The sequence below is a fragment of the Sciurus vulgaris genome (assembly GCF_902686455.1).
Source record: "Sciurus vulgaris genome assembly, chromosome: 14".
NCBI classification, from domain to species: domain Eukaryota; kingdom Metazoa; phylum Chordata; class Mammalia; order Rodentia; family Sciuridae; genus Sciurus; species Sciurus vulgaris.
The window spans coordinates 98372898-98399602 of record NC_136475.1 but is presented as its reverse complement, the minus strand read 5'-3'; the positions used below and the strand labels follow the sequence as shown (position 1 = coordinate 98399602).

General features: G+C 50.0%; 1 protein-coding gene across 1 annotated transcript in view; it reads right to left on the bottom strand.

The window, feature by feature from the left end:
• MYT1L (myelin transcription factor 1 like) overlaps nucleotides 1-26705 on the bottom strand; it is a 338636-nt gene that overhangs the window by 169695 nt on the left and 142236 nt on the right. Inside the window, exon 4 of the mRNA XM_079110560.1 lies at nucleotides 3350-3486. The gene's annotated coding sequence lies outside the window, so the exon portion shown is untranslated. The remainder of the gene's footprint in view (nucleotides 1-3349; nucleotides 3487-26705) is intronic.

Below are 26705 nucleotides of genomic sequence, written 5' to 3'. Positions count from 1 at the left end.
ATGTCTTTCTCGATGTAGGGATGATCTTGGCAGAACGTGACTCTAAATTGTTTGGTGGTTTTCTGGGCACGATGTGAGAGTGTGGTGACATCTTAAGGCCGCACTGATGGCTTTTGCACAGTGAAGTGAAGTCATTGGATTTAGCAGCAGTTGGCACACAAATATCACGTCACAGGAAGAGACACAGGAATACTCTGCCCACGGCTTTGCAGAAGTGGGAGAGGCAGCCACAGTGGTCCTCAACGCCGACTGGACATTAAACAGCCTGCCTCAACTGGACGGCCCCCTGTCCTTCCGCGGGGCCATGGACTCACTGTATAACAGAGCGACTCTAACTCTGCACACTCGTTTCCTCAGATGTCAACTAGGAGGAGGATGGAATAGGGAGGACGCTGGCTTCACAGGGTTCTGAGGAGGAAATTAGGTAAAGGGCACTTTCAGGACCAGGCTTGACCCCCGGCGCGTGCCCAGCCGCCTGCTCAGCTCTGTGTGTGCCTGTGCTTCAGGCTCAGGTCACATCTCCCTTGACCGTCATATTGCCCTATCCCTATTTTACAGAAAAAGAAACCAAGGTTGTGGGTGATTTGCCCAAAGGCAAAGGCCCCTGGCAGCTCAGGGCTAAGTCTAGAGATGCATTTAGCTGTTTTTTTTAGAAAAATTTCCAAAGGGCCAAAGGACATAGATGGACAGAGTTGGAGCTATGTCAGCAGGTGTCCTGTTCTGGATACATGACCCACTTTTCTTTAAAATGGTCACTTTCAGAACATAATTTGTGTAGGTTTTGAGAGATGGAACTCGAGTTCACTCTGGGTACAGTCTTGGGCGGGCAACAGGCTGTGGAGTGTGGCTCTGCTCTTTGGAGCAGCTGGAGCAGGTGCTGGGGGCACGGAGGGCAGAAAGTGTCCTCACTCTGAACTGTGCTCTGTGCACTCTTGCTTCTTCCCGGGAGCGAGCCCCACAGTCCTCCTTCTGTGGAGAAGCTACTAGAAGTCAGCGCTGTAGGAAGAAGGGGACGCCTGGTGGGGAACACAGGTGGGGAGAGCCCGAGTGGTCGGGCAGGAGCACAGCTGCTGCTTGGCCCTGCGGTCAGGACCCAGGCCTCCCCTCTGGGCCTCTGATGCGAGTCAGGATAAGCAGGTGCCGAGCACCCCAGTGCGTCAGACTGCATGGGACCAGCTGCACCAGAGCCACAGAGCTGAACCCTGCTGTGCCAGGTGTGGAGGGTGGAAAGAGTGGGTAGTCAGCACAGAGAGCCTTCAACACGTTGAATTTTGAGAAATCAAACATTTTTTTCTGATAGCTTCTGATCCTGAGGGCAGTGTTGGGGAGACTTGATATTCGACTCTTTTCATATTCTTGTTATATTTAACATTTCCTATCGCTCATCATAACAGGCTCAGAAAAAGTGAGTAAAAAATCTGAAGTTGTTTTTCAAATCAAATGAAAATAATTAAAGTCACAGTACACACTCTAATTGCATGTGGAAATTCATTGCTAGAAAGAATTAAAGCCTGCTTCCACTTGATCAGGAAATGTAGTCACATGCTCTAGAGACTCTATGTAATTCCTGTCAAAACCTCACACCATTTTTTTCCCAGAAATTGAAAGCCCATTCTAAAATTCACATGGTATCTCAAGAGACCATAGATAGCCAAAACAACATTGAAAAAGAACAAAGGTAAAGGCTTCACATATTCTTATTTCAAAACTTGCTGCAAAGTTACAGTGATCCAAGCAGCTCAGGCTTATCATGAACACAGACATGAAGATGAATGCAATCAGGGGCCCTCATGTACATAGCCAAAGGGTTTCCTAAGGTACCAATGCCATTCAGTGGGAAAGGAAAGTCTTTCCAACAATTGCCCTGAGAAAATTGCATTGGATTTGGTGGTGATTTCTTTGGTGATACTGAATTTATTTTCATGGGTTTATTGGCAAAAGCATAGGCAACAAACAAAAAATAAACTAGACTATGTTAAAAAAAAAACTGACTGACCCTCTTGTGCATCAAAGGACATTAACAACAGAATGAAACCTACCCATTAAATGGAAGAAAATATTTCAAAGCATATATCTCATAAGGGTTTCTATAACATATAAAGAGTTCCTGTAAATCAATAGCAAAACCAACCTGGTTAAAGCAAAGGACTTAAATACATATTTCTCCAAAAAATATGCAAATTGCCAATAAGCACATGACAATATGTTCAATACCACCAATCTTTAGGGAAATGCAAATAAAATAACAATGAGAAACCATTTTCATAGCCATTAGGGTGGCCACAATTGAACCCAACACACACAGCAAAGAGCAGTCTGGTGCGGATGTGGGGAAATGGGAACCATCGTTCACCGTTGGTGGGGTGTGAAAGCAGGCAGTAGCTATGGGAAAGGCACAAGGTCTCCTTGAAGAAGCAAGGCACCAGGGGATCCACATGACCCGGCAGCTCCACCGCGGATACACCACACCCGAGGACTTGAGAACACAGGTGAGCCCTGGTGGAGAGCAGTAGCACTTACCCCAGCTGGACCGGGAAGTGGCACCTAGGGGCGCTCAAGGCAGCAGTGAAAGCCCTTGGCCTCAGGTAGAAAGGGGGTCCCACGGGGCCAAGCTGGGTGAGCCTCCCAGATAAGCTACCAAGTAGGCCAGTCACAGAGCAGGGACAGTAGCTGCGCTCCCGAGGCCCTGACGTGTCTGGGGGCAGCAGGTGGTGACTGCAAAGGCTAAGAGGAGGGAGGGGTCGTGGATCTGCCAGACGAGGGGAGGTCTGGAGATGTGCGAATGAGCTCGGTGCCACCAGCGCTTTCACAGAGGCAGAGGGGACTTCCTCTGTCCCGTGTGCCTATCACTGTGGATCTTCAAACACCCTCAGCCACACCTGGAGCTCCGCAGGAGCAGGCCCCCAGCACCCACATGGCACTGGGAGGCCCGTCTGCAGTGACAGACAGCTGCCCACGAACCCACGTGAAGGAACGAGGCCCCGAAGACTTGCTTCATGTCCTCAGGGTGCCTCCTGGGCCTGGAGCCCCAGCAGCAGGGAGCTGGGTCTGCAGGGCGCACCCGGCAGCCCAGCCTTCGCATCTGCCCCAGGCCTGACAGCTTATTGCCCGGGCTGCAGAATGGCTTAGGTGTTGAAATTGGATCAGAGCGTCACTTAGGTCCACGGCTAGCAATGAGGGCAGGGTGACTCTGAGTCAAGATCCTAAGGTCTCAGATGTGGCCACTCCTGTGAGCAGAAAACCCTCTGTTCACAAGCCCACCTTTGTGCTTTACAAAGTAACATGTTTTTAAGATGAAAACACAAAGCTTGTCCTGCGCGTGAAGCGTAAAGAGGAGGAGAATCGTTACCTTCATGTGGCTCCTGGAATATCCATGTGTCCATGGGCCAGCGGGACCTCTCCTGACCGACCTGGGTACCGCGAGACACAGGAGCGTCGGTCAGGTTCAGTAACTACATCTTCCCTCTTCCTCCCGACGTGGCCACTCTAGAGAAGAACAAGAAGGAAGAAGAATGAGGCCACTGTTCACAATTCAATGACAGTGCTGCAGAAGCCAGCAGGGCAGTAACGGCCCAGGGCACAGATGGGGAGGCAGACAGGCAGAGCTGCCTCCAGACCACACCAGCAGCCGCTCGCTCCACAGAGGCCACACCGGAAAGGGGGACAGGGCACCCGAGGGTGGTGGCATCCCACGGGGCCTTCTTCCTCAAGGCTCTTAGTCATTCCGATTGCTCCGGGCACCGCTCCTTGCAGAATCATTGCAGTTAAAGAACAGGGAGAAGCTGAGCTCCTTGTTCTGCAGCCCCGTCCTCATCAGTGGGAGGCTCTGGGAACAGGGCAAGTTTGGCAGAAAGCTGTGCGGGCGGCAGGTCGGCTTGGGTCGGGTGAAGTGTCTCTGCTCATCTCTACGACCTGCTGAGTCGGCAAGGACCGGGCGAGTCTCTTGGACTCTGCACCCCAGAACCGAAGATGACCCAGACCCCAAAACCAACCTGGACCCTCATCCCCAGGCTGTCTGCCAGCTCCTGGGCACCACCGTGGAGTGGCCACCAACCTGGCACAGGAGCCCTGTGGTCCTGCACTGGGCTGCAGGCCAGCCTCAGGGATTCACAGCATGTGGCCAACACCTGGTGCAGAGCAAGGGATCATTAGTGGCCGCATCACAGGACTGGTTTAACTTCACCCACATTGATATCCATGATGCATGGAGAAGAGATGCACTTTCCCCCTTTAACAAGGATACAGGCCTAATTCTCTTTAAATGAACTATGCAGTCAATAAGCCTATTATGTGCTCAAAATTCAGGAATGATGGATTAGTTCATGTTTGGTTCTCTAGACTGATACATGAGACATATTAAAATAGCATAATGTGTCTTATCATGAAAAACAAGCATAAAATGACCTTCTGTTTGAAATATTTGCATGTGGGGCTAAACCAATTCGGATTTGCCTGTTTCCTTTTTTCTTCCTTGTCCTTCTTCCTCTTCCCTCCTCCTCCTTCCTCTTCCCTCCTCCTCCTTCCTCTTCCTTCCTCCTCCTTCCTCCTCCCTTCCTCCTTCTCCTTCCTTTTTCCTTTCCTCCTTCTCTCCTCCCTCCTTTTCTTCTTCTCTCCTCCCTTCCTCCTTCTCTTTCCCTTCTTCCTTCCTCCTCCTCCCTCCTCCCCTCCTCCTCCTCCCTCCTTCCCTCCTCCCCTCCTCCCTTCCGTGCTTGTTTTGGTTCCCCACACCAGGTTCTGCTCTGGCACCTGGAGTCCTGGGCATTTGCGCATGTTGTTTAACTGGGTTGCATGAGAAAGCCCCCAGAAGCCCTGCTCATGGTGGGACTTCTTGCCCCTGGTGGCTGCAGGTGCCCAGGTCAGATGAGTGCTCAGTTAAGAACTGGCCTCTGGAGCCAGTGACACCAATTCTGCAGCTTGTCACCTGCTGTCCTTGCAAATCCCCAGCCTGCACTGGATTTGGCCCATGAAGAAGCAACCACTGAGGAGGAGCTCACAATCTTAACACTTAGAAGATTGTGATGCCTTCGATACAGACATCTTCTCAGGACCAGTCAAGTGAGAAAAGTCTCGAGAGGTTTCGTCTGCCGGAGGGGTGTCCTCCAGCGGGGAGAGTATCAGGGTCTCGGTAGGCAAAGAGACCCCACTCTGCTCCTCCCAGTGCAACCTTAAGCCTCTGCACATCTGGATGTGCCCCGGTGTGGCCCAACACAGGCCTGGGACTGGGGTCCTCTCCCTGTGGCTCAGCTTCCTCTCCTGGGTCACTGCAGCTGCTTCTCAGCCTTCCAGCCACCTCCACTCTTGCCACTCTTTGTTCTGCAGTTGTATATTTTAAAACACTGAAGATCACTTCTCTGCCATCTTAGTGGGATTTCAGGAGAGCCCAGCTCCTCCGTGGCTTTCAGTCTGCTGTCTTCAGCTGAGAACCAAAGATGCATTCTCTAGAGTCCTTCATGCAAACTGAATTCTGAGAAGGGGAAAAAGATCATTCCTGGGGGTTGTTTTTGACTTTTTCCTTCTAAAACAAAGCCACCTAAGGTCCATCTTTATTTTAGCTTGACCATAAAGATTTGCACATTTAAGCGGACTTTCTGGGGTTTGCCTGGACGTTTGTGCCCTGGATGACTCTTCTTCACTAATTCCCTTTATTTTCCATCAGATGCCAGCTGTTTCCAGTTCCGTCCCTTTTCTTTTAAAACCCCTTCCCGCACCGCTGGCTCCAGTGTTCCCACGGTTTCTGAACAGGATCCTGCTGTCACCTCAGTTCTTGGCTAAGACCTCGCCCTTGCGTTATTACAGCTAACGCTTGATTCAGTGCTGAGTCCTCAAGGACAGGGGCTGTGGCTCATTTTCACTGTGTCCTTGTACAAAGGGCAGTTCAGCTCCAGCTCAGCTGCTCGCGCTCACACGGGTCTTGCCTCTGTCTCTGTGTTGCGGGTTCCTTTGAGTTTCCCTTGGAAGTTTGTACTTGGCCACATATATCCTCACCTTACTGCTCTGTCAACTGAAATGACTTGCCTGAGCCCAGACCTGAGCCACCATGCCATCTTCCTATCTTCCCTGAGATCCTCTCCTGTTTCAGAATATCTAGAAGCCCTGTGGTGCTCCAGGGATGGTGCTCCCCGGGGCACAGAGAACACCACTGGCTCTCCTCCGTGACTTGCGGCATCGGACTGGTGGACAGTTAAATTGTTTTTAAGTGTATAAACATTGTGATTTTTTTTTTAATTTTTGCAAATTTCCCTGACAATCCTGAGCAGAGTACTCACACCTCCTGCTCAGGGGTAGCCACACCACAGATTTTACACTGGGCATTTATGCCACAAGATCAGTCACAATAGAGCCTTCTGAAATTGAGGGCAGAGACTGACAAGTAGCCCGTTAGCACCTGCTGTTTAAGGCTGAGCTCTTCAGGGACATATGCACTGGACGCTGCCTGGCTTCTTCAGGAGCTGGTAGCCCGGCAGTGAGGACAGGGAGCTCAGAGAAAGGGCTGCGAGCCCAGGTCTGACTCCAGTGGACGGCAGGTGCACCTGGTTCCTTTGCCTCGGAAGGCCAGGGGGCCAACAGGCTGGCATCTGGCAGGTCCCCAGCTCCCTCCTTGGAGACAGCCTCTGCATGGTGGGGAGGAACCAGGTCCTCACCCTCACAGTGGGGCTGATAGCTTCCCCTTGCCAACAGGAGAGAAAGAAGCTGTTGAGAGGAGACAGAGGAGCAGGTGCACACAGCAGCCCCACAGTTCCCTAGAGGGAAGAACTCACGGTACCAAGAGGCCTCGTCCAACCCGGAGACCACTGCTCTGCCCTGGGTGCTCTGTCACCACCTCTTCAGCCAGGAATGCACAGAGCTGAGAATTACAGGCAACCTCAACCCTTGGCGATCTTTAGGCAAAACTGCTGCTGTTCCAGAGCACGTGAAATATCTCATAGGATTCATGTGGCCAGAGATACAGGTTGTCTTCCTAGTAAATGCGTTTTAGAGAAGCTGATTCCTTCAAATGTATAAATTTCATCCATTGCTTCTCATCACAGAATAGGAGATGGCGTCAGAATATTTTTTGTTTGGGTACAATGAAATCTAAATTAAGAAATGAATGTATTTCTAAAGAAATTTTAGTGATAACTATAATATTCAAATCAAAGACTAATAAAAATTCTTAAGTAATTATAATACTCAAAATTCAGGGCAACCTATAAAGTCCCCAATACATTCAGAGTTAAAGCAGACAGCAACATTAAGAACTTAACAGCAAAGTCCTCTCCCCACCTTCAAAGATCAAAGTGATCAGCACCCAACACCCCTGGCATGTTGAACCGCTCACCCGGCTGCCCTCCCCAGCATGCAGCGAGCAATGCCAGTAGTTTCCTGCGCCCTCCCACACAGAGGGGTCTGTCTTGGTGAGTCCGTGGGCATCCTGTGTACCTGTGGTTGGCTGGAAATGCCCAGAGAGCGCCTCTGCCTCCTGGCTCCTCTCCCACCTACTCACTGACCTCATCCGACCAGGCACGCCATTTTTCTAAATGTGTACAAACGCTGCTAACTGCGGACCTTGATTGTTTCTAAGGTTTATCAGTCTATCTCTTTTACACACACACACACACACACACACACACACACACACACACACACCAAGGGCCCTAGATGAAAGTTACAAGAACAAGAAGCTACTAGGCAGAAATGCACAGCCTCTGTCCATGGGGACAGTCCCCCTTCTGCCGATGTTGACTTGGCCTGTGTGTCGTTCATGCCAGCTCCCCTGTGAGCTGTCTGCCTTCCACTACATTTACCCTGCAAATTCCACTCATTAAAAGTGCCCCTTCTCAAAAACAACTCCTCTCAATTCCCAGAAAAGTAACAGTTTTTAAATATAAAGCATCTAAAAATTTTAATGCACAACATTGTACTGTATTAGAATTTGATGGATGCTATTTCTCTGACTAGGTTTGGACATCTGCGGTCAAAATCAGCACCTCGTAGTGACAGCAATAATAAGCCCATACAGCACGTTCCAGTGTTGGACACTTACACAGTGCACCAGGTGGGTTCTGGGACAGCACAGCCATGACTGCAGGCAAACCTTTCAGCAGCCCAAGACGGGTGCTCAGGGCCACCAGCCCTGCAGGAACAGCTCTGGAAGAAGATTCTGCCACTCGCCATGTGTGATCACAGACACCACTTGACTGCTCAAAGCCTCTGCCGGACATTAGGATGAAGCTGCTTACGAACGTCCTCCATTAATTTATTTTGAATTTACTTTCTTCAAAATTGGTTTGGTTCTCATTCTTATCAAAACAATGAACTGGCAAGACTGCTGACTACACAGCAGGGCACAGCACCAAGCACCAAGGAGCTGTCTGACTGGGTATGAGGGTTCAGGGACAAGCTGCACGGGGCACGGGGCAGACGGGACACTGCAGCCTTCCCTGTGGGGAAGGGAAGAGCAGAAAAGAACCCCTGGAGTTCTGCCCTTGCTTTGTCCCCTCTTGTCCTCAAATAATTGACAAATAACCAGAGCCCACACCAGAGCTGAAGATGGTGCTCATGTCCAGTGGCACTAGCTACAGGAGTGGGGCTCAGAAGAGCATCTGCCATGCAGAGAACAGACAGTGGATGACAGATTTCCCTCCGCAGGGAAGATCACACAACGTTATTAAGAGATGTTAAGGAAGACCTAAGTCAGTGGAGAGATAGATCACATCATCTGGGTTAGGAAGGCTTAATATTGTGACAATGTCAATTCTTCCCACAAATTAAAGGATGATAGAATTTCAACCAAAATACTGAATGAGTTTTGTAAGAAATTTGCATATATAGGAACAGTAAAGGGCTGAGCGTATCTAAGACATTTAGAAAGAAATGAAAAAGAAAATCAGGGATATGAAATTGTTCTCCCAGACTTCAAGGCTTATTCTGAAACTGGAATAATGAGGTCTGTGTGACCAGGACTAGACATGTTAACCTATGCATCTTACGCTGCTTTGATGCTCCATCTCTACTCTTTCTCAAGAAAAGAAGGAACATGCTAATTGAGTAGGCGGCATTAACTATAAGAGTAAATCCCTCTGTCTTATGTACTTTTCCCAGAAAGCAAGTTCATACTTCATTTAAACATATCAACCTTTTCATTCCCCATCAGTCTATTGCCCATCCACCCACCTACCTATCCATCCAACCACCACTCATCCATCCATCCACTCACTAATGAATTCACTTCTACATGTGTCCATCCATCCACCCACCCACTACTTCATCCACTCATGCATCCACCCATCCATCCACCCAGGTGTCTACCCATCCATCCACCCATCCATCCACCCACCCACTAATCCATCAATTCATCATATATCTGTACATCCATCCACCCACTAGACCATCCTCCCAAACATCCAGTCACTCACTAATCAATCCACTCCTACTTCATCCATCCACCCATTTGTCTGTCTAACTTTTCCATATTTGTGAACCCTTCTTAACGTGTTGGGTATTTACAGTCGAATAAGTTTAGCCCTGACCCTCAACTAGGTCACAATTTCATTGGGAATTAACTGTCCAAAACAATAACAGATACTTTAACACAGAAAACGTTAAAGGAATGTTTCTGCTAGATACTAAGACACTTCACTTTTCATGCAATCCATTTTTGAGGTTTGATCTGACCCAATTCACTTTACACAAGAGAGCAAGAGGAGTGCTGTGAACTCTGTGCTGGACATACATCTATTGTATCACACATGCCCCACATGGAATAAATCCTGGCAAACCTCCCTCAACTGAAATGTTTTAAAACATTGCAGAATCAATTACAGTAATTCACTTATTTAAAAAAATAAGTCAAAAACATCAATGATTTTCTTTTTAAGAAAAAGCAACGGGGGAACCTGAACGGAATGAGCCCTTGTCTGCCCCAGCTCCATGACGCTGTGTGTTCTGGAGAGTCACCCAACGTCTGCTTGAGTATTCATAGGTGGCGAGTGCCTATCATTATACTTGATCTGCATCCTCAATTCTGAAGATCAGTTGAGGCAAACATAATAAAAAATGCTTTAGAAAGTATGAAATGATCGTAATTCAGGATAGGAAAGATGAACATAAGTAGTGATGTTAATAATACCAGTGGTAACAGTAGACATGGGCTGAAGCTCAAAACCATAAGAGAGCTCGTGCTTCCGAACACAGATCAACCCTGATCCTCTGGTGGCTTTGTGATTCATGCCATAAAAGTAAAAATGTTGATATCTGGTAAAACTGCACAAATCCTGACTAATTGGGAAAAGCCAATTTGGATTTCCTAAGGGCTTTAGGAAAAGTCTTTCTGTGACCTTAAAATGCACGGGGTAGTAGGAGCACAAGGCTAGCACAGCACTCAGCAGACCTGTCAGCAGTCAGACTGGGAAACGCCTGCCGGTTGTGGTGCATGGATCCAGTCAGCTGTCACCAAATGTGAGGCTCCAGGGCCAAGACTGGCAGCCATGAGGAGTGAGCTGGCCCTGCCCTCCACAAGCCGCCTGCCTGGTGGGGACAGGGACAAGGGGCACTTGCCACATGCACCACGACTGTGTCTACAGCACAGGAAGACGAGATGCCATGGGCTCATGTCACAAGGCCACATTGCACGGGGATTCCAGGTCTGGGTGGCAGAAGGTTGGTCCTGAATAGCAGCACCTACTACATTCTGCACTGAGACCCACAGGGTCAGACAAACACGGGGGGCTTGGAACCTGGGACTAATGAGAGTCGGGGGGCACCCCCGGCAGCAGCTCTTGCGTTCTGAAGCTCCCCGTGGCTGGAGATGGATGGGGGTGAGCCCGGAGGAGTCAGCGGGGTGGGGGCCACTGCAGCGTCCAGCTCTGGGCCTCAGTGGTGGAAAGGCAGCCGCAGCCCCGCAGATGCAGGTCAGGAAGGAAAGCGGGCTCTAGCTGTTCAGTTTGATTTTGAGGGAAGCCTGGGCTTTCAGGCAGAGCCCGTGGCAGTAGGAGAGACATGCGGAACTAGGAACGGAGATCTGAACATTTGGGACCCTCGTGATCCCGCCATCCTCAGAAGAGACCGTGCGTCGAGGCTTGCCTTGACACATCAGCACAGTCGTGAAAGCAGCACGGGCTGCAGGCACACGGCAGCCGCAGCCCTGGAGAGCCCGTCCCCTCTCGGTCTCCGACGGGCTCAGGCTGCTAGCCACTGCGGGTCTCGCAGGGTGTGTCCTCTCTTCTTCCCGTTCTCCCTCGGCCTGGACTCGCCTCTTGGGTTTTGCCTACACCCTTGTGCCCACGGCTCTCGGTGTATGCCGAGCACCTCAGTGGATTCCACATTTGTGAACTGAAGCCACACTAGAATGTCCCACAGGTACCTCTAATACGCCATGTTCATACTGAAATAATCGTCACCTGCTGCCCCTTTCACTGAGGTCTTCTTCCTAGCCTCAGTTCTGCAGAATAACGCGGCTGCTGTTTGTTTACAACAAAACACCATGAACTCGATGGCTTAGAAATGACAGCCATTTTTTTCTCCATGTTCTGGAGGCTGAAATCCAAGATCAAGCCGTGGAAAGACTTGGTGTCTGGCAGGGGATGGTTTTGATTTGCCACGTCTTTTCACAGAGCAGAGGGGTCAGAGCTCTCTGGAGGTCTCTGTTATAGGGCACTGAGCCTATTCACAGGGGACGGTCCTGATGCCCTCTCACCTCCCGCGAGACCTGTCTCCACATCCTCCCGCTTGGGGCCAGACTTCGGCTCTCGAGTTCTGAGGGTATACCGAACCCAGGACCTGGCGGCACTGTGGAGGCACCTCCCCTCTCTTGACCTGAGGTGGTTTCTCCAGACTGTCCACCTCCATGGACAGCAGAGCAGCCACGGTGCCGGTCCCCACCTTCCCTCGAGGGAGGCCACTCGGGCTCTCGCCTGCCTTTTGTACTTCCCTTCCTGAGGCTTTTTCACACCGTCACCAAGATCACGATGAAGTCTCTCATTTCCAAAACCTCCCACTGGCTCCCCCCGACTGCAGGAGACCACACGCTCCTCTCCGTGTGCCATTCCCAGGCCCCGTCTGCCTCTCCTGCGCTCTGGGCTCAGGCAGTTGGCGCTGGAGGCCAGGCTGCCTGCCGCTGCCGTGGGCTCCCGCACAAACACGCACCCGCCTGGGCCCAGGCTCTCTGCTTGGCGCTCCCGCCTCTCTCTCCACCTCAGGCCCCATCCCGCAGAGCAGGTGGCCTTTCTCTCCAAGGAGGCCTTCAAGCCCCTGTGTCCTGGAGGCTGGGAGCAGGACTCCCTCTGCACTGGCTGAGCTCTGCGCACTTGGTTTACGATCTGTGCGCCTCCTAGGGGTCCCCTTGTCTCACCCCCGAGACTTCAGGCCCTGGCAATGCGGTAGCTTCATGGTCTCCAGGCAGGACCCACAGCCCAGAGGCAGGGACTCCTCTGTGGCTTTGCTGACTCGCTGAGTTTAAAACCTTAATGCAAGTAGAATAGATCATTTCTTGACCCTTTATTACTATCCCCTCACAGATGAATAGCCCTAAGTTAAGGACACTTCCATGGTCACAGGAGTGAGTGGCTGAGCCAAGCTGGGCCTGTGTAGCAGGCCGCAGGGCCACACCCTCCCCCACCAGGTACCGGGAGGAGGGGAGCAAGTGGACAGGAGGCCACCTGGAGCACAAGGGAGTCACTGGCCACACGGGACCGGGACAGGAGCAGAGGACCTTTTCCTTCTAAGTCACGGAGGGGCTTGGCCTTCGGAGTGCGTCGTTCCGGTGGGAACGTGACGGTGCTGAGGCTCCTCCTCAGCATGGGAAGCACAGCGACAGGGCCGGAGAGCAGGGGCACGCTCTGCAAACTCCCCGGCCTGTGATACCGCTGATAGCCTCCATCCGAGGCCGCGGAAGCAAGAGGAGATCACAGGGCGCACTGAGGACGTTCAGCCTGGCAGGGAGGTGAAGGACCACAGCTAGAGGGGACCAAGGCCAGCTGTGCCCTCGGGGACTAAGCCCCAGGCCCCACCTGCCAGACCTGCAGGAGGTGGAGAAGGAGCAGAGCCCTGATGAGCAGGACCTCTGGACGACTGGGCAGAAAGGAGGTGGAAGGGCCCTGGAACTCACTGTGCTAAGTCACAGCACTAGTCAAGGGGACCTGCAGGATCAAAGAGCCCACGTGTGGGCAGAGTATAAGATCTTCCACAGGAGAAAAGGAGTAGGACCTTCTTCACTACGGTGGTGGTTAACCAAAGCTACAGAAAATGAAAACGACCCACCTCAGAGAAACTACCGGAAACAACTGGGTTTGGTAAGACAGTCAGCGTCTGTGAAGCTGGGGATATTCATCCCACCCCCTCTACATACCAGCGGAGTGCACAGCGGCCCAGAGCTGGTGAGGCTGAAGACCACAGGAGGGTTGAGGGGCTGGAGTTCCCTCAGGAGCCCCACCCCAGCACACACAGCCCCCAGGGAACATCTGTTCTTAGCACCCAGTGGGAGCCCCACCTCCAGGCATGGCTGGAACAGCAGCAGCTGGCAGCATCCCAGCCTCCAGCTGGATTTCTCCTGGGATAAACAGAAGCCTGGCAGAGGGTTTCAAAAGAAATCCCGGAGAACTTGTCAACCACAGGACGCTTTAGAAACTCTGAAACATGCCTGGATTTAAAAGGCTGTGTGCCTGCCTGGAAGGATGTGGAAAAGAAAAGGAATTCTCCTCGGATGACCTTGAGGCCCTGTAGGAGCAGCAGTGGAAGTCAGGGGTTTCGCTCAAGTCCTGAAGTTGGAACGCATGCCTCTTGCCCAGACCCACTAGGCAAAGCCTGAAGACATGCTGGCCAAGCGTCATCTGACCCAGATGTGAGACTCAGAAAGCCAGGCTTGAGAAGTGAACAATGAATACATTCTAGAACGAAGGAAAAAGAAGTCTGCAGAGACCCAGCAGTCACAACACAGCATTTACAAAATCCATGGAATTAGTCCTGGAAGGCCTCAAAGAGAGTAGCAGTGAGGCCCACACAACTAGACCACAGCAGGTGCTCGAGCCCGGGCGACGGACACCTCACACCGCACTCACTGCAGCACATTTAACACATTCAGCTTGCAAAGCGAAAATGAGGAACACAAAGAAACAGAGAGGTATGGCATATGCATGAAGAAGAAACAGCCAATACGTGTCTCTAATGAGGCTCACATTTTGGACTAAGTAGACGAAGGTTTGAAATCTGTTGTTATAAACATGCCCAAGTAAACAAAGTAACCTATGTCTAAAAACTTAACGGAAATATGGAAATGATGCCTCACCCAATGGAATATCAGTGCACAGACAGAAGTCACATACACCCATACAGAAATAGCCAAATACGATTTCTGAAATTGAAAAGTATAATAACTGAAATGAAAACCCGTCAGTGTGGCTGAACAGTGAGTCAGAAACTCAAAGATGGGATGATCCAGCCCGTCCCGTCTCAGAAGCAAAAGAAGAAATACTCAAGAAAAGTGAAAAGCACCTCAGAAATCACCAAGGACATCGGCAGGTCTGTGGACACAGGAAGTCTATACGAACAGGGAGTGTCAGCAGGTGAAGAGAGAGAACGGGTCAGAGAAAAGGGCTCAAAGAAAGGAGGGCCGGCACTCTCCACGTGGGTAAGCAGAATTAATTACACACTTAAGAACTAGAAGCAGGCCTCGAGTGGACTGGCACGGGGACATCTCCAGATCAAACAGACGAGGAATCCTGAGGGAAGCAAATGGAAAACGGTCTATCACACGCAAGGCAGACTCTGTAAGATAACAGCCAACATTTCATAGAAACTACGGAGGTGAGCGGGCTGGCATCTTCAAAGAGTCGACCAAGAATTTTGTACCTAGCTAAACTCACCTTTAAAAGGAACATTCAACTAAGACATTCCTATATAAACTGAGTCTGAGGAAAATGTCACAGAAGACCTTCCCCATAAGAAACACACAGGGAGCCTTTCAAGCGCAGTTGAAAGGACACAACAAAACCACATAAAAAATGGAAAGCAGTGGCTTAAGAAGCTTCACAGATACCGTGAGAGAGAGTATACGCATATTCTTGCTTGTATCACTTTTGTACCCATTTGGTTTTAAGAGATAATGGCAAAAATGAACAGTTCTAAAATTGTGCTTATGGACAAAGATGCAATTTGTTGACAATAATGCTCAAAAGTGGGTAGAGGAAATGAAAGCAAAGTTTTTAACTCCTTTTGAATTGTTAGTATTAATCTGAAATAGATTCAATTAATTGCTATTTGTATTTTCCAAGGCAATTGTGATAATTTATGATACAAAATAATTAAAACAAAATAACGAACTAAAAAATTAAAATGGAAGTGTCTATGCAGGGAAAAAAAGGATAAATAGAGAAATAAAGGAACAAAAAAGACAAGACACATAGAAAGCAAATGGCACAACTGTAGGTGTAAATCTTAACTTATCCATCATTACATTAAATGTAAATGAATTAAACATCCCAAATGAAAGGCAGAGACGTGAGGAATGGATTAAAATGTGTTCCAACTGAATGCTATCTAAAAGTCATGGTTTGGATTTAAAGACACAAATAATGTCAAGGTGGAAGGTGAAGAAAGGTAAGTCACGCAGGCCATAACCAGTACAGCTGAAAGTCTAGTATCGAACAAAATAGACTGAAGGTGAGATTTCATTAGAGATAAAGGGCATTTTAAAAAGATGAAAAGTTCAATGAGTCACGGATACTTAACAATTATAAAAACAAACAAATTACAAAGGAGTCCTAAATGAAATGAAGCTAAACCTGACAAAATTAAAGAAATAAGACAATAATTCAATAATGACAATTGGAGGAAAAAATACCCCATGTTCAATGATGGGTCCAACAGTGTAGAAGATGGTCTACGTGAACATGGAAAACTGGAACCACACTATGGAGACACTGGATATGTGGACATCTAGGCAACAACCCACTCAACAGGGCAGAATATGTTTTCTCCCAAGTGCAGGTGGAATATTGCAAGGTAGACCACAATTCAGGCTGAAAGAAAGAAAGAAGGAAGGAAAGAAAGAAATAACTCTATACTTTAAAGTATTAAAATCATACAAAGGGTGTTCATTTACCTACATGGAATTAAATTAAAAATCAGTAACAGCAAGAAAGAAGAAGGAAATGTATGGGTATGTGGAAACAAAACAAAATCCCCCTAAGTAATAACAGTCAATCTGAGTTTCCTGAGGACTCTCCATGCTGCTTTCCAGAGTGGTTGCACCATTTTGCATTCCCACCAGCCATGTATGAGTGCCCTTCTCCCCCACATCCTCACCAACATCTATCATTACTTGTATTCTTGATCATTGCCATTCTGACTGGAGTGAGATGAAATCTCTGTGTAGTTTTAATTGGCATTTCTCTAACTGCTAGAGATGTTGAACATTTTTTCATATATTTGTTGGCCATTCATATTTCTTCTTCTGTGAAGTACTGGTTCAGTTACTTGGCCAATTTATTGTTTGGGTTATTTGGGGATTTTTTACTGTTAGTATTTTGAGGTCTTTGTATATCCTAGAGATTAATGCTCTATCTGAGGAATAGGTGATAAAGATTTTCTCCCATTCTCTAGGTTCTCTTCTTCATTTCCTTGATTGTTTCCTTTGCTATGAAGAAGCTTTGTTTGGAATATTACTCAGTGATAAAGGATTAAATTATGGCATATGCTGGTAAATGGATGGAACTCAAGACTATCATGCTAAGTGAAATATGTTAATCCTTCCAAAAACAAAGTTGAATGTTCTCTCTGATATGTGGATACTGACACAAAATAAGGGGGGATATAAGTTCAGTGGACTAAACAAAGGTGAATGAAGAGAAGGTAGATGAGATAGGAATAAGAAAGACAGTGGACTGAACTGGACATAACTCTCCTATGTTCAACTATGAACACATACATGACCAGTGAAACTCTCATCATGTACAACCACAAGAATGGGGTCCTAATTAGAATAAGTTATACTCCATGTATGTACAGTAAGTCACATATATCTAAAAGAGCAAATGAAAAACAATGGTTCAAGGAGAAGAATCACAAGACAAATTAAAAAGAATGTTGAAAAGGATGAAAGTGAAAATACCACCTACAAAAATTATAGAATGAAGCTAAAGCAGCAATTAAATGGAAGCTTGAAGCTGTAAATACTAATGTTAAAAAGAAAAATAAGTAAAAAAAAAATCTAATTTTTCCACTGAAGAAACTAAACAAAAAGGGACAAAATTCCCAACGTACAGAAAAGAAGACTATAGATTAGAGAAGAACATGAACAGAAAGAAAAAATGATAAAATCTTAAGTCAAAGACTTTAGAGTGACAAAACCTCTGTATACACCTATGGAGGGAAAAAAAAGGGAAAAAATGAAAATTACCAAATTCAGGAGCAAAAGTAAAGACAGCTTTATTTATTTTACTGAAATATAGAGGATAACAGAGGAATAATAGGAACAAATGTGTGTCAAGGAATTAGATAAAAAAAGTAAAAAAGGAAAAAATTCTAGAAAGGCGTAAACTATTAACACTGACTGGAGAAGAAACAGATCATTTGGATATAGTTCTGCCAAACAAAGAGACCTAGTTTGTGTTTTAGCAGCTTCCAGCAGCCCACTCCTGGGCCCAGAGGAGCTTCATTTACAGAGTGATGGACAGCAATCCTTCCTAAACTCTTCTACATTTGTGGAGGGAGGGAAGGCATCCCAGTCTGTTCTGACAACCAGTGTTCCCTGATGTCAGAACCAGATAGACACAGAACATCAAAGGAAAAATCACAGGCCAATAGCATGTGTGAATATTTAAATAAAAATCCTTAACCAGATACTAGCAACCACATCCAACAATGTACAAATGGAATATATCACACAATATCAGGCATTTTCCATATCTGAACATATAATCAATGCAGCGCACCATACTACTAAAATGAAGGTCACATACATACACAATCAGCCCCATAAAAGCAGAGAAGTTAAAACTTTCTCAACTTGAAAAGAGACACAATGGATGGACTTCTAAATGGTGGGAGACTGTGAGCTCACCACAACCATTCTCAAACAGAGATGCTGGCTTCCTTCACCTCTAGGCAACACTGTAATGGAGTGCTTGCCTTCCCAGGTAGGCAAGAAAAAGAAGTAAAAGCATCTGGATATAAAGAACTGAAATCCCCTTTATTGGCAGATACCACCACCATACATATTAGAAGTAATAAATTCGCTCAGCAAGCCTGTAGAGTAAGAGCTGTACGATTGTATTTCTACATACTAATTCTATGTCCTGGATGTTTGTGTCCTTCCAAAATTTATGTGTTGAATCCTAACTTCCAAGGTGATGGTATTAGGATTGGAGCCCTTGAAACCAAGGATCATGATTGAGTCATGAGGTAGAGCCCCATAATGGTGACTCTAGAAAACTCCTTGCCTCCTTATACCATGTAAAACAAGGAAAGACAGCTGTCCATCTACAAGGAAGTGGGTCCTCACTGTAAACTAAATAAGCCAGCACCTTGCTCTTGGGCTTCCTAGTTTCCAAAACTGTGAAAAGTGATTTTCTGTTATTTGTAAGATATCCATTTTATGGTGTTTTACCTCAGCACCCTGAATGGAGAAAGACAACTCGAAATAAAAATATCCAAAGATAAAATTTATGAAAAATCCTATTCACAATAGTAGCATAAAGAATAAAATACTTGAGAATAAATTTTTAAAGAGAGTCAATATAAATATGTGCACTGAAAGTTTTAAAATGTTTTAAGAAATTAAAGATGTAAACCGAGGGAAAGACATCCAATGTTCATGGATCAAAATACTTAATATGATTCTGATAGCAATACTCTACAAATTGGTCTGACAATTGAGTGTGGCCTCTATAGGAATGTCAGATATGTATCAATCAAACTATTAAGTCAGTCTGAAACTTTATATGGTAGTGAAAGTACCCAGCATAAACAAGATAATCTGGAAAAAGAATAAAGTTGAAACCAACTTCTGGATTTCAAAACCCATTATAATTAACTAGCTAACTAAATAAGTAAGTAAGCAAATCAATCAATAAAACCTCTGTGACTAAGCAAATGTGATGCTGGCCTAAGAACAGAGGTACAGACCAATGATTCAGCCACTGAGAAGAGGGCACTTCTGTCGTGCCTCAGGTGGAGCTGGGAAACCAGACTAGGTGAGAGAAGCCCATCTCACACAACCCCTCGTGCAGTTTGACTCCACCGTGTAACATGTCCAGAGCATGCAGATCCGGAGACGAAGAGCCTGGCTACCATGGGGAGTGGCACTGGCAGGTGCACGGCCTCCCTGGGATGTAGAAGTCGTTCTAAATCAGATCACGATAGTCGCTCAGCTCTGGACAGATTCGGCAAGTCAGTGAGCTTACAATGGGTGGTTTTGTGATGTATGGATGACTCTCAGCAAGGTATGAAACATGGGTTCACAGCACAGAGAGAGCAAAAGAGCAAAGGTGAGCTCTTCCTTCTTCAATCACATCTCCAGCTGTAGTTTCTAAAATTCATCATTGGCCTGTAAGTGGGTGAAGTGTGACCATGGTTCCTGATTCCTAGTCTCCTCACGGCCAGCTGCACCTCACAGGGGCTCCCTGGAAGGGACCAGGGCCCCCCCCAAGTTGCTTCCCACAGGGCTGACACCAGGCTATGGGCTCAGCACGGTGGCCGGACCCTGAAGGCTCTGCTGCGTTTGGGTGCAGCCAGCCCCTCCCTTCCCCTCTCCCTGTCAACCCCGTCTGCACACTCGCCTGCCACTTACCCTAGCCCTCCTGCAGCCAGCCCATCCCTCACACACATTTGTTTTTTGAGGAACTGTCCTACTATGGAAAGCCCTCTGCAAAAGTCTCAGAAACCAAGTCTAGGCCCAGAGTCTAAGATGGATTTCTTCACCTCTTCACCTCTAGGTTTCCTCAAAGGTACACTTGGGGTGATGATCAGAAAGGGTTCTTCATAGGGCTGTCTACAGGATCTAACATGGCCCACCCCACATGCCCAGAACACATGTGTAGTGGGAAGAAGCATGACCCAGAGGGCTGTGTGCCACTCACAGAGAACACGCATGTGTCCTGGAGAGGCATTCAGTGTAAACACTGGGTTGTCCAGGAAATGAAGACACGGAAGCCTGCAGTGACCTCGGTGCCCGAGCTTTGGCAGTGAGTGTGGATGCTGGATGGAGTCAGGTACTACCCAACACCATGGAGAACTTAAGCAACATGTGTTAGGTCAAGTTCACATGCTAACGTTTTCCGACTCATTTACAAACATGCCCACTTTCTCAAGTTCCTCAACAACACCTGATGACACAAAAACAATGCCAGTCATCACCTAACCTGTCCAGCCAAGCTCACAGGTCAGAATTTCTGACCACCACCCACTGTAATCACTGGAGAATATTCATTTTTTTTAAAGTTCATAATTAGTTTTGAATCAATGAAAAAGGAGTTTCCAAAACGTGGCCTATATTTGGAACACTTACTAAGAGGACATCCTCTGAAAACGCTTTATTAGAACTCAACTCTGCATTCCATTGCTGAGACAGAGCTCCATAAAGGACCTGCCGCAGTTCTGTCCTGATGCTGACGTTCACGTGGGGACAGAAAACCTTTCAGAAAAGAGCCACCTCTCTGAGGGTTTCCAGATAGAAAGGAAGGCAATAGCAGGATGAGGAATAAAACCCACAACTTCCAAATCAGCTGGTCAGCAGGAACACCACCTTCCTATGTACCTTCTCACCATTCAGGCCCCAGGCCAAGCAGGGAGGAAGAAGTGCAAATGAGGGATGCTCTCCTAATCAAGCCTGTCTCCTCCTCCCCCATCAGGACCCAGCTCAGGGCAACTCCTAAGTCACCCTCCTCCTCCTCCCCCATCAGGACCCAGCTCAGGGCAATTCCTGAGTCAGCTCTCCTCCTCCTCCATCAGGACCCAGCTCAGGGCAACTCCTAAGTCAGCCCTCCTCCTCCTCCCCCATCAGGACCCAGCTCAGGGCACCTCCTAAGCCACCCTCCTCCTCCTCCTCCTCCATCAGGACCCAGCTCAGGGCAACTCCTAAGTCAGCCCTCCTCCTCCTCCCCCATCAGGACCCAGCTCAGGGCAACTCCTAAGCCACACTCCTCCTCCATCAGGACCCAGCTCAGGGCACCTCCTAAGTCAGCCCTCCTCCTCCTCCTACCCCATCAGGACCCAGCTCAGGGCACCTCCTAAGCCACCCTCCTCCTCCTCCATCAGGACCCAGCTCAGGGCACCTCCTAAGTCACCCTCCTCCTCCTCCATCAGGACTCAGCTCAGGGCACCTCCTAAGCCACCCTCCTCCTCCATCAGGGCCAAGTTCAAGGCAGGGAAGACCCTCTACACACCCAGCAGCAGGTTGGGGCAGACTGGCAGGCAGCCTCACAGCTGGGGCATGAGTCCCCTGTGACCTTTCAGGACTATGCCAAGGACTGACCTTATCAGACCACTGAGCATTAGACACCTCAACCCAGCTGTGTCCTGATGAAGGTGGAGGCTGGCTTAGGAGGTTCCCTGAGCTGGGTCTGATGGAGGAGGAGGAGGGCTGGCTTAGGAGGTTCCCTGAGCTGGGTCTGATGGAGGAGGAGGAGGGCTGGGATAGGACCTCAGCATAGGCCTCAGCAGAGGACCACCAACTGTGATCCAGGTGGAAATGACTTCACAGCCTCTGTGGAGGCTGCTGGAGCTCCCCATCACTGCCAGCCACCCTTGGACAGTTTGGCAAATGGGCTGAGGTGGACTCTGGAATTAGCATTGCTGAGGGTTGAGCAGCAGGACAAAGAGTGGACAGGCCTGGGTCAGTGACACCTGCATTGCTGCCAGGCAGTGGGCAGGACCGGGAGCAGACAGGCTCAGGGAGGGCGTGCCAGCAGCAGCCAGGCACTGGAGATCCCCCCATACTCAGGGCATCGATGAGCAGCGTGGAAGCCTAGCAAGGCACACGGCACCCAGCTTCTGCCCCAAAGACAGAGCCAGGTGCCCTCCCTGGCTCCCCGTGCCCTGCCTCCTGCATTCACTCCCCATGCGTCGCTGCTGTGGGTCTAACTGGACCAACCGATGTGCTTACACAGAGCACAGCATGGCAAAGTGACAGGTGCCTTCTGCATCAGGCTGCAGAACACGGAGTTTGCCTCATGCACATTTTCCCACACGGGTATCTGATGGGACCACTGGCAACCAGAGGTAGGTCAGTCAGCAGCCAGCAAGGAGCCAACAGCCTGCATGGAGCTGAATTTTGCCAACCAGGGCTGAGTGAGCTGGGAGTCAGCCCTGCCCAGCAGAAGCCTGAGATGACTGTGGTCCCCTGACACTTGGCAGCACCCCCCACGAGACTTCCTGAAACAGAAGGCCCAGCAGAGCTGTACCTGGATTCCCAACCTGCAGAAACCCTGAGAGAGTAAATGTGCACGTGCTGCTAAGCCACAGGAGGTAGGTGTGGTTCATCACACAGAGGCAGAGGACAAACAGGAAGCTGTAACTGGAAAGGAAACCATCAGCGGCACACAGCAGGACCCGGTGCAGAGCCTGGAGGAGCAGAGGGGTCTGTCCCACGTGCCCATGCCTGTGTGGTGGGCATGTGCCCTGCAAGCCCTGCCCAGCCAGCAGCACTGCCAGTGCCTGGGCCTTGCCCGCACTCCCAAGCGGTTGCCCCAGAGCTGGGATCAACAGCTCTCGTGTGGTCAGCAGGCTTCTCAGTGAGCCTGACGCCCTTCCTCAGGTGGCCACATTCTGCAGGGTCCCCAGCTGCACCGTGTGAAACCGCAGCAGGGGAGCCATGTGCACCTCATTCTTTATCCTGCACACCACAACCGGACAAGCCTCAGGACTCTGCCCTGACTGCCCCACTCAGGACCAAGCCCTCAGTGGGCCCACTGTCCAGGGACCAGGGCCTGCTCTCACTTGGACTCGATTCCTGCTTCCTGTGCACTGTGTGCAGCCCATCTTGAAGTGCCCGGGGCTTCTCCATGCTGCGAGCTCCTGCTCATCTCCACGGCTGACTCAGCCTCCATTCCTCCATCACGCCTTGCTCAGACGCCCTCCTTCCCTGGGCTTCTGAGCCCTCTGCTTCAGGCTTCTCCCGGACCGCTGGCTGCCCCACCGTCGTGGAGGTTTGTGTTCCTCTTTTCAGCACTGCCAGTTCTCAAGTCTCAGAGGGTCATCTCATCCGTGACGCATCCCCAGCAGCTGGTTCACAGCCTAGAACCTGCCAGTGCTGGGTGAGCGTGGGTGGGGTGGAGGCCGGTCTCGTGGCCCTGCTGTGGACGTCCTGGCAGAAGTGCTGGGACAGAGGACAGAGCAGCTCAGTGCACCCACAGGGGCCTGCGACAGCCTGTCCCGCACCCACTCTCACTGCAGGCTCTGCCCGTCCTCTGCCCTCCAGGCGTCACCCAAGTCAAGTCCCTCTTCCCACTGGGTGTGTGAGGGTGTCCTGGCCGCCCCACACTCCCACACGGTGTGCTGTCCTGGGCTGGAACTCGACCCCACAGCCTTATTGCTGCAGGCCTTGGTGCTTCTGAAAGACTGCTTTGCCTCCGTAAGGTAGCAACGACTGAAACACAGCAGGTCTTGGACGTAGGCGCCAGGCGTCTCTGACAGTCAGAGGAAGGACACTGTGGTGGTAACAGAGGCACAGAACACGTGGACGGGACAGCTGGAGAGGCCCACGGCACTGCATCAACAGAGTACTCGTTCCCACCAAGGCCTTTGGGATGGAAGTTTAAGTGGACAAGTATTTCATCCTGGGTATTGTGGTCTTCAACAAGACACAAGGTTGGCCATGGCAGTGAGCGAAAAGAACAAGCACAGGCGGAGGGCAGGAAAGTCAACCCAGGGCCAACAGGACGCCCACCTGAGCTGTCCCCAGCCCTCCACCCGAAATTCGCAAGGCGCGGCAGCCCTGGTACTTGTATTTCGATCTGCGCTGCTGCAGCATGTCTGTAGTGGTAGAACACAAAGCTTCCTCTGCACAGTCCTTCATGGCCTGCCAGCACCCCAGGGGCACAGCCTCCCCTGCACCCAGGCTCAAGAGGCCCCAGGACCCTGTGGCCCTTAGACCAAGAGGGGACCAGGCTCTCAATCCCAGTCCTTAGCGTTCCCAATTGTTCTCCTGACTGTCTAGACAAAGGTCCGAGAGCCTTTTGACCATTTGCTCATAAAGAGTTTGTCTTGTGTGTTGAGATCTCTGGTCTTTCTTTGTGATTTGTTCAGTGAATTTCCACGAAGATGCAGATGCGCACCGACTCTGCCTCTCAGCTCGGGGGCCATCTTGTTCTGTTATGCCCGTTTGCAGTATTCCCAAAGAAAACACATTCACGGAGCGTGCTCTCAGATCTAAGCAGAGTTTTAAGGACAAGCAACCCCTGACTCAGCAGCTGCAAAGGCCTCCTACTCGAGGGGTGGACCACAGCAGCCCAGCTGACCTGTCCCCCACACCCAGACACCTCTTCCTGGTTGTTCTCACGTCCCCAGCGTCTTCCTACCTGTGGGCCAGTCCCAAGAGGGCATGCTGACTACGTGGGTTTTTCCCATAAAGACAGGTTCGTGACGTCGAACTGAGCAGAAAGCACTGACTCTGCCTTTGGAAAAGCTCACTGACACCTTGCTCTTCCTTTATACTTTCTTTGGAAAATTCTCTCATCACTGGAAGAAGCTGAGTGCCCAAGGTGAACAGGTGAGTTCCAGGGTAGCCCTGCTTGGCTCAGGCTTCTGAGGCTAGACCTCAAGGGACATGCCAGGACAGACCACTAGGTCAGCCCAAGAGTGTGGCAACGGCAGGCAGCAAGTCAGCGTCTCCCCCAACCAAAACACTGCAAGCACTTAGGCGGTGGGGTATCAAAGCTTTGACGATGGTGTGAAATAAGAACGTGATCCTCATGCCGTACGATGCCAGCTCACTGGTCTTGGTGTGAGCAGCCAGCGTGTCATGCCAACGAGCTGCAGTTCCTCTTACACAAACCCTGCTCACTGTACAGGACTGCCAGGGGCTGAGGCCCATAAACAAGGTCACAGGAGAGAGGGCAAAGCAGACGGTGAAGGTCGCGTGGCTCTATGATGGCTTTTAACTCGCAACACACCTGCCAGTGCTTCTTCCTCTGGCAACCATGGTGGTACAGAGACCCACTCGGCCCCACGCCCTTGTGCCAGTTGTGGGGCAGGGCTCTGTCATCAGGATCTCTGGCCTTTCTTTCCACTTGGGTAACAGGCAGGCCTAAACATCCAACTTGTGTGCTCATCACGAAGGGTAAACAAGATAGTGCACCCAAGACCACCTGGCGGCCCATCGGTCTCTAGGAAGCAGCAGGTGGATACCACAGGCCAGTGATGTGCTGACCCCACACAGTGTGTCCAGGAGGGACCACGATGCGTGGGCAAGTCTTGTCGGTTTCAGCCTTGGCACCGCAGAGGGCAAAACGAGCCAGAAAGGCATTCTGCACAGGACCAAGGAAACACGACCACCTCGACAGACAGCGTCAGGTGAGTCTGTAGAGCCAGGGTGAGAGCATGGCGGGACCTGAGCTCACAGGAGGGCTCTGCCCTTCATCCTGTAGCGTGGCCGGCTCCACTCACCTATGGGGGAGGCAGGGGACAACACCAGCTGAGTGCCCATGTCCCTCCTGTCCTGTGGACACTACTGTGCTGCCCACCAGCTTCACCATCAAGCCACAGTGTGACAGGTGACTCTGAGGTCTGGCTTGCTGAGTACCTTGTGAGCGGCCAGGGCTTCTGTGGTTCCCACTCTTTCCTTTGCCAAGAGCTGGGCAGCCTCTCATGGCCAGCAGCTCTGGAGGCACACACAGCCAGCCCAGCCCAGCAGGGCCACAGGAGCAGGAGTCACCTGTAGGCGGCTGATTAGGAGCATCAGCCACCTGGAAACAAAGGCCCTGGAGCAGCCACCCGCTCCTCCCAAAGGCCTGTGGCCAGGTCCTTTATCAACGGCAAGGTTTCCTTGGCTAAAACGACTGCTCCTGGCTCACAGGTGTGCTCAGGAGTTCATGACCTTCCTCAGGGCCATCTTCAGACTGCAGGCCGCCTGTCTACGCCACAGTGACAGGAACCTGTGTTCCAGGGCTCCACACTTCCACTGAATCCATTTGTTCTTACTCGTTGTGAAAAATAAATACATAAACAAGGTAGGGGAGTCAGACAGCAGGAAACCACTGCTGAAGGGTCCCCAGAAAAGCAGCCCCTCGGAAGGCGCTCGCCTCCTGACCCTTGTCTGTGGAATGTCATGGAGTCCATTATGCATGTCTGGGCTTGACCAGATTGCTGTCCACCATGGCAAGAAGGTGGGGGTGCTGCTACTTGCTCACCAAACCCACCTCATTTCACGTTAACTCTGATGAAAATATCCAACCAAAGTGCAAAAGAAGCGCAGCTGCTGTCTCAGCCCCAGGTCGCCAGGCAGAGGCTTAGTGCAGGTCTCAGGAGGACCATGGCAAGCTGGAGGGCCTGCGGTCTGCTGAGCAGGCTCAGGGTCAGAGCCCTCGTCCTCCTACCCTGGGTCAACTGTCACCCTAACCACCACCCTAGACACCAGGCTGCAGCTCCCGCCTCAGGAAGGGGCAGGACAGCCGAAGGCAGGAAGGTTCCTTTTGCTGCAGCCATTGAGGAGAATGTGGAAGAACTCACCACTGACAAACAGGAAAACCACTGTGAAGAGCAGACTCCACGGAGCCTGCCTGGCCTGTGGCCCAGCG